The sequence below is a fragment of the Macadamia integrifolia genome, unplaced genomic scaffold (genome assembly GCF_013358625.1).
Source record: "Macadamia integrifolia cultivar HAES 741 unplaced genomic scaffold, SCU_Mint_v3 scaffold860, whole genome shotgun sequence".
Lineage (NCBI taxonomy): Eukaryota > Viridiplantae > Streptophyta > Magnoliopsida > Proteales > Proteaceae > Macadamia > Macadamia integrifolia.
Genome location: NW_024870560.1, coordinates 52291 through 61528, shown reverse-complemented (window position 1 = coordinate 61528; position 9238 = coordinate 52291).

Genomic DNA, 9238 nt, shown 5'->3' with positions numbered 1-9238 from the left:
AATCGGCTTGAAACTTGAAAGCATAACCGAATCATTACTAAACGGTTTTGCGGTTTCGGTGTAAATGGATCGGTTTGATTTCAGTAAACGGTTTCGATTTCAAATTCACATCCTTATACTACACTTATTATACTACGTAGTCTGTATATAGCTTCATCATTAGCTACTATTATGGAAGCAACAACCTTTGCAACATTTATTTGGGATAAATTAAAGCTTGTTAAGGCCCTATTTGGTATCATTTTTCTTTTTGATTTTTTTTCACAAAAATAGTTTTGGCTGCATTTGGTATCATTTATGGAGCTTGTTTCAATTTTTAAAAAAAAAAATTTTGATAAAACACAAAAACCAAAAAGAGATCAAGAGTCATTTATGCGTTTTGGCCAAAATTGATCTTCAGTCATGGTTTTAAGTATCTCCGATACCGATGCGATACCCTCCGATACGTATCTTAAATTTAGTCGATCGATACGATACACACCGATACGATACATGAAATTTTTAAAATCTTTTCATATCGATATATATCCTACAATACATACCGATATGCATCAATACACCACCAATACACATCGATACGATACGATATGCCTCGATACGACTTTATGAAAAATATAAAATTGAGGTAAAATATTCGTTTCGGTATATATTGGTACGTATCGGTGAGTATCGGTATGTACCGATACAGTGCGCCACGGTCATATAATGGCCAAGATGGGAAATTTTTCAGAAAAACACAATTTTTTGAAGGGTTTTTGTTCCAAAGTTGCTGTCAGCCATATTTCTCTCTAACTAAAGTGGAAATCAAGGTTGAGAACAAGGATTTTACATTTATAGGACAACTACAAACCTTGAATTCTTAGTACGATACCATCAATTTAGTGTTTATGCATAATACATGTTATCAATAGCTTTTTTTAACAAATTCTTTATGCAAAAGTGTTTAAAAAAATGTTTCCTATCCATTTATGTGTCTATATTTAGCGTATCTTAGTGTATCTCCGATACGATACGATACCCTCCGATACGTATCTTAATTTTGGCCGACCGATACTGCAATCGATACCGATACTTTAATCCTTGTCTTCAGTTATTTTTGCACTGAACTTTATGAGCACGTGCTTAAAGTCTTAATATGGAGGGGTAAAGCAATCATTTGCTTTGTAATTAGAAATCCAAGCCTTTTGCCCCCCTCTTCTTTAGTCCAAAGTGGAGAAAGACAGTTATAAAAAAGATGGGTGAAGGGAATCTCTTCACCCATTTTTTCAAAAAATCATTTTGCACATAAAGGTACCAAACTATTTCTCACAAAAAAACCATTTTTGCCAAGCAGTTACCAAATCATTTTTATGTTTTGATAAAAAATGGTTTTCATTAATGATTTTTGTTAAAATATTTCTCCAAAATGCTTTAAATTGGTTGTATATCAAATGAAAATGTAACTACTTTTTATTTCAGCTAATGATCAGTACACGACTTTTGTAAATCCCTACACATCATATGGCATACTATATGTATTTGAAATAATTATGAAACTTGAATTATTTTCATACATATAATTTGCAAGCTTGATTTTTCTGGTTCTTGTATACGAACTTCTTTCTTTCATAAAAGGTTTCATCAAAAAGAGAAGAAAGGGAGAGAACTGTAATGTGTAAAAGTGTCTGTCTATCAAGGAGGATAAAAACCCTTAAAAAAAATTCTTACTGAATCTAATAGCGAAAGAAAAGAAATAAATATTTCCTAGAAAAGATAGTCTTTGTTTGCCACATTGTGTTCACCATCATCCTGCAGAAGGGTTTCATTAAGAATACACAGCTTCATGCATAGGGCTGAGATGGAAGGAGCTTTGTGGAAAGATCTCCCTTTGTGGTTGTGTTGATCAAAGCAATAAATATCGGACTCTCGTTTCTATTCATATTCACCCTTCTATTGGTAGTGGCTTTGACACTTTTCTTTGGCTTGATAATTAACATCTAGCAGATGGCGTGTTATTATTAATATGGTGACATAATTAAGTATGATACGAGCTCTGATAAGCTTGCTAAGGTGTTTGACATCTTACGGGGTGGTCCCTGGCTTCTTGGCCCTAAGAATTCTCATTCACTCGTGGATGTTTGGAGCAAGCTTCAAAATATTTAGTTGAAGTCTAGAGGATTTAGTCCAGTGGGGTGTTGATTTTTCAAAAATATTTTTGCCACCTCTGCTCCGAATCTAGTGTGTTCGAGAGCTCCAACTATTCTCAAGTACAAGATTGTTTGGATTTTTCCTTTCTCAGAGAAATAATTCAATCTCTTATTGTTGTCTTTGTTGGAATCGATTGAAAATGTGGACCATTGTTTTTCTTATGTCCATTTTCTTCCTCAGTTTGGAAAAGAATTCTTAGAAAATGTTGGCCTTCTTCTAGAGTTGTTTTCCTTTTGATAGGGAGTGGAGTGGGTCTTGAATTCTTTCAATGGAAAATTTTCATGTGAGATTCTTGGTAAGCTTGCTTTATTCGATTAGGAGGTTCAATGCATTTTAAAACACTCCTTCCTGATCTACAACCACCCTATTCCTGCATTGGGAGTTCGGAGTCTTAGTCCGTCCTTGTATTACTGGAAACGAAGTTTTATTAGACCCATTCGGAAACTCATTCTTCTTAGCGGTACCCGCAGTCGTAAAGTGGTTTTTGTTCTCAGTTGGACCTCTCTAATCCAACCGAGCAATTGGGTTTCATAAAGTTGATCATTATATAGTAATTCATCACATGTAATGGGGAAAAAAAGATGGAACTCCTTATCATGCACAATTGATCAAATTTGGGACATCTTTTTTGAGATTTGAAATTCTTCACAATTATATTGTGTGTCTAGATTCTAGCAACATGCAGCTTGCCCTCGCTTGGGATCTTTCTATTATTCCCCTCCCGCCTCCCTCCTCCAGTTTTGGTGTATCATCTTGCTTGCTTCTTTTGCTTTGTTTTTTCCATGCCCTAGATTTGGATGTTCCCCTACTTTGATGGATGCAATTGCTCCCTCCCTCCAGTTTGATATGCCCTGGTTTTTGTTGTTTGAATCTTTAGTTAGCCCCCCCCCCCCTTCCCCCTCCATGAGTTGCTTCTGTGGCTTTATCTTTGTCTAGAACAAAAGTTCCATTGCAATATGTCATTTGGTTTTTTACACCATGTTTTATTATGAAAATGAAAAATGTTTTATTTTATTCTATTTTATTTAGGAAAAGTGATGAATACATTAAGAAAGATCTAGCATATCCAGATTTACATCTACTTCAACCTTAATCTGGGATTTACATGCCATAGTAGATAGTTTGTAAGCTACTATAAACTGAATGTTGACCGTCTCAAGCAGAAGGTATTGTTTCTCAAACCCTAAAGATATAAGAAAATATATCCCTTGGCTTCTACCAAATATATATATATATATATATATATAAATATATAAATATATCCCTTGGCCAACAGATAGGTTAGGTTGTATCAAGGCACCTTTTTTATACCTCCGCAATTCCCTTCTCCGTTTCCCCGTACAATCCTTCTTGGTCTCTTGTGAATATCTATTATTTCTTACCAGAAAAATAAAATCCTATTATTACAAAGTCCATAGATCTCCAAACAAATTTATGGTTAAATAAATCACTAAGCCCAACCTGATTTTCCATTACCAGGTTCAAAGCTACCATGGAATATCATGATAGGTCGATCCCGTATAGAAGGTAAAAATAATCATCAAGGGAAAGCAAAAGGGGTGGTAAAAGGGATGTGAGTTGAAGTAAAAGGTTGGTAACCCAAGGGATAGCACAGTTGGTGAGCAACGAACTTAGTACGAGCCGTAAACTCGGACGTCCTAAGTTCGATTCTCACTGGGCATATCTTAGGCCACTCACACGGGGATGTTTAGTGTTCTTCACTACTTTTAGTGAAAGTTGAATAGTTCTCGTTCAACCTCAGTATGACCCAATTTATACGATTGTGGGGTCAATATGATCCCATGAGACTAGTCAGAAAGGCCTGAATATCCGTCGTTAGTAAAAAAAAAAACGATTGATACAGTATCTTTAGAACAATAACCCTTTTACCTTATTTTCAAACTAAGCAGTTGTGTGCAATTTATGAGTGTGTACATCCTTTGATTCTTTTCCTAATTAACCAACTCTGATATCCAGTGCTCCCTCAGACCCTCTCACCCATTGATCGATTCTTTTCCCAATGAAACGAACCCTCTCTACTCCGGTACTCCCCAGTCCCATGCAGTGTAGCGCTCTCTTTCTCTCTCATGTCATCATCGCATATTGTCCCATCAACTCAATCGTAAAGTCAACCATTGTAATCCTTCGCCACCTTCCCCCTCTTTCTCAACTGGTCATAATCATCACCATCAAATCATCTGAACCTTCAACATCACCATTGACCTCATCACCATATGACTATCACGATCACCATTATCATCATAAGAGAATAGAAGAGAGAGTAATATGGTGATTTCTTTATACGTCCGTAAGCATAGCGATTCTCTTCTATTACTTGTCTAATAATAGAGAATAGATCAAAACTAGCCAATGGGTGAAAACAAAACTGGGTAGCTGCCAGAGAAATTGAATCCCTAAGCTTGGGAAATTCCACTTGCGGAGGATATTTTTTACCCTTGCCTCTAAGGTTGAGAACTCAGTTGCAGCCACATTTATTTTCACGTAGTTAGGAATGGTTGCCCAAAGATAAGAGAAGGTCATACTCGAATCCTTCAATGATGATGCTGCTTAGCTTAAGACTTTGACTTCTGATATAGATAAAGACTCTATGCACATCATAGCATTAAGGGTAGGTAGTCAGAACTTGATAAATTAAGGTTACCATTACGAACATAATGTGCACACTTTACCAATATAGATAAACAACTTAAACAAAATAGTCTTCAAGACCATGATGAGGCATTACGAAAGATTAAACTCACGAGTTTGAGGGTATTTTAGACACTTTTTATAAAAGAAATATAATTTTTTTTTTTTTTAATTCGCATGACCTATTACTCCAAACGACATATTTTCTTCACCATATAATGTTAGGCGAGCACAATAACAGGACAACTGTATTCTAGCCATGTGAAGAGATTATTTAGTCAAAAGAATAATTGGGTGGGTATCAACATGAGGTGCCCATTGGATTCATGACTCATTGAAGGGCCAACTCAACCTTTTGACCAATTATGTACATGCCTTTCCTTCTAAAATTTTAACAATTTTAGGAAAATGTTGTCTGCCAAGTGGTAACTCATTTTGACTTCAAACTTGACATTGAGATGGATGATGACGCCCATCTCATGCAACAAATTCGATGTCAATTAAATTGCCACATTGCAAATATTGCTATCTATTTGTTAGGTTGGTCAAGTGTAAATTAGCAGTTCCCCTCTATTTAAAGCCAAATCAACTTGTGCCATTATTCTTGGGAGGGGCTTCCTTTTAATTAATTAATTTTTTTTAAGTAAGTTCTCATTCGAATATGCTACTTTTCAGCATTACTGTCAACATGCATCCTAGAAACTTAGGTTGAGTAGGAAATTTAATTTCTTAGTAGAAAAATGAGTTTTGGAAACATATTTGTGGAACAATTCTTGTAATTTTTTTTTTTTAATTTTTTTTTATTGAAACTATGGATCAAGGTATTGGTATTGTATCGATTGTAGTTGATATGTATCGATATTGCTGATATTCGTACTAATATGAAATTCATACAGATCAAGAGTATCAGCCAAAAATTAGTGGTGTTTTTTATTTATTTACCTCCAATAGTATAGGCTGATATGGCTCCATTCATCTCGTATTAGTATCGACTATGATCAATATGTCCACCAACACTAATATCTATAACCCTAATTGAAACAGAAGGAACCTTAGGTTTTGTTTGCTTCTCCACAAAATTAATTATAGTTTTCAAATGAAAAATATAGTAATACTAACTCCCATAATAATTTTTTTTCATTGGAAACCCTGACCTCACGTTCCTCTTATATATGAAACCCTTTTTTTGGTAAGGTATATATGAAACCGTTTTGCCATACATCATTAGTGTGTTCCCTTATGCCATTCAAGGAACCCTCTCTTTAATCATCTCTCTCCTCATATGAAATTACCTCATTTTCCTCTAATGTACGAAATCATTTCACTGCACCTCAGTAGTGTTCTCCTCAATGCCTCTTAAAGAACCCTCTTCCAAATAATCTCTTTCCAATGGAATGACCTCACTTTCCCCTTAAGTAAGAAATCGCTTTGCCGCATCTCATTAGTGTGCTCCTCCATGCCGCTCAAAGAACCCTCTCTCTCTCTCTCTCTCTCTCTCTCTCTCTCTCTCTCTCTCTCTCTCATATGAATTTTGACCTCACTTTCCTCTTATGTACGAAACCATTCCGCCCCACCTCATTATTGTCCTCTATTCTGCTCAAAGAAGTCTCTCCCAAATAATATCTCTTTTACTCATATGAAATTATCTCACTTTCCTTTTATTAAACTGTTCTGCCGAATCCATTAATATGCTTCTCTATGCTGGCTAAACAACCCTCTGCCAAATAAATAATCGGGAAAAAGTCTTTGCTTTAGATGACCCAATTTCCAATTTTCTATTAATAGACTGCGTCGATAGGGTCAATCTTTTTTTTTTTTTTTTTTTCTAAGGTAGGGAGGGCTGATAGATAACAGCTAGGTGCACTAGGCAGTTGTTGTTGATGGGGTCAATCTTAAAGCATCAAGTTGTACATACATCAACCAAACACAAACTATTGTATGATTTCATATTAGGGCGAATGGGGAAGTTGTTTCCCTTATTTTAAAATTGTTAATTCCCTCCTATTCCTTAAGTTGAAGTCCAATCTTTTGGTTGATACAGTAATATATGTTTAAATGTAGTTGCTTCAGTGAGAAATAAATATATAAACAGCTACTTCCATAATATATCATTTAAGATTAAAAAGAAAGAATTACTTCTTGGGACAATTTGTATGTTATACCACTCGATCTTCATATATCCCAAGTCTCTTTGGAGACTCACCAAAAAAAAAAAAAGTCTCTTTGGAGACGTCCAATATATCCCACAAAAATTTTAGCCACCTTTTCGCCCAGCCCAGGTTTAAAAATGTGGCAGCCAAAGTGGGTGAAAAGAGCTAGGGTTGATATAGGTGCAAATAAGGTTCACATCTTCCAACACTTTTAATCCACATTTCGTTCAGCTGTTCCAGCCAAGTTGATACAGATAAGCATCAAGGAACGTACCCTAAAAAGTACCGATAGAGGAAAAAAGACTGAGTTAACTCAGCAGTAGCTCAGCTTCCGGTTCTGCTTTGTATCATTTTTTTTTTTCCTAGACTGAACCAGATTTACTTATGATTCACTCCAAGTCGCGGGGCTTAAATTAGGTTTTATTTATTTTATTTAATTTATTGCTTACCCCTTTCCTTTTACAAGTTAGATAAAGCCTTGTTTGGCAAAATTAAAAAAGAAAGGATGTAAAGATGAATGTGCGACAAAACTAGAAAAGATAAAGTAATGAATAAGCATATTAGAGCTGATTTGGAAGTTACTCCAATCAATGACAAGCTCTGCGAAATTCATTTAAGGTGCTATGGTCATATTCAAAGGAGGTTTGAGAATGCCCAATAAGGAGGAGTAATCGGATTTAGATTGAATAACTAAAAGAACTAGGGGCAAATCAAAAATGACCATAGGCCAAGTAGTGAGGAACAACATGTAGTCTCAGTCTTGTCTCAAGTATGGCCTTAGATAAAGCCTATTGGAGGGCAAAGATCCATGTAGCCAGGTTGAGACTATCCTAACTTGTTGGAACAAGCCTCTTTCCTCTTACTCTCTTCTTATCTTTCTTTTCTCATCTGTCATAATTTTATCTTCTTCCCACCTCCCCTCCCCTTTCCTTCCCTTCCCATCCCTTCCCTTTCCTTCCCTTTCCTTTTTCTTTTTGTTTTGTATGAATCCATATAGCCAATCCCATTAAATTGGGATAAGGATGTATTTATTGTTGTTGTTGTATAGAGCCTTGTTTGATTAAAACTCTTTTAATTAGAGATGCTTCATGTTGGTACGGATATATATGCCGTCCTGCTATGGGGTCACCTGAGAACCATGTAATAAAGATTGGGTAAGGAAGAATATCAGAATGGACTTCAATGGGGACTCTCCAATGCCTAAGTCAAAATTTCGTGCAACATTAATAATTTGTACTGGGATCTAAAAGAACAATAGGCTTAAGAAAATATTAAAGAATTGAAATCTTGTTTCTTGTGCCCCACCTTTCCTATTTAAAGGATGGGGGGTGATGTAACCCTAATCCCAAGAGTGTTGTAAAAGGCCATCTTTGTCCTCATCAGGAATTACCTATACGAAGAGTGCCAAGTTCTTTGTGTGGTAGAGAGTTCGAGTCTCAAGGGAATGTGATAATTTTAACCTAACTTATTTTTTCCTAGTCTCTTGCCACATGTCGATCACCCATAAGAAGGTTGATTTTACGCATATCACTTCTTATATTTTTTTTGTGAGAGAAAACACTGTCTTGTCACGTGGCCCACACCAGCACACAGGGTCAATGGAAGCATGCGCCAAGGCATCCAACATAAGGGGCAGGATGGTCACATCGCTGCTTTGTGTCTCGGCATAAAAGCGTACAACCTGGTAGCGTTCTTTTCTCCATTGTTTTACTTCTCTTTCCTATGGTAATATTGTTTTTCAGTTTCTATTTTAAGATGCAAGGCTTTTGGAAGTCCCCACGATTTTCTATTGTTGAATAAAGTTTGGTTTAACCCTGTTTCAGATCCACAGATCAAAATACAACTTTGAATTTAAATTGGGTCTATGATCTATTGTTCTTGCTCGGTTATATTGTTGTTTAATTCTTCAATACTGTTTTGACTTCCCTAAAGACCTGATATCATCCCTTGATATGGAAACCCTAATCAAGAGTTCTACCTTCAGTAGAATTCTGCTGTTGATCCAAATCCAACCATTGAATCAGAATCATCTTTTGAGGGACTGTTTCTCAGTATGATACAGAACTTCAACCAGAATAGAATATTGCCTGCATCTGAACTTTTAATGCTAGTTATTGAATTTCTTTTAAAATTGGTCACACATCATTCACTGTGATTCTGTCTTAAACTGAGTTTCTGAAACCTGGTCCCTTAGGCTTTCAGAAACCCATCACAAGTAACCACCGAAAACATATCAAAGAGAGGTTTATGTT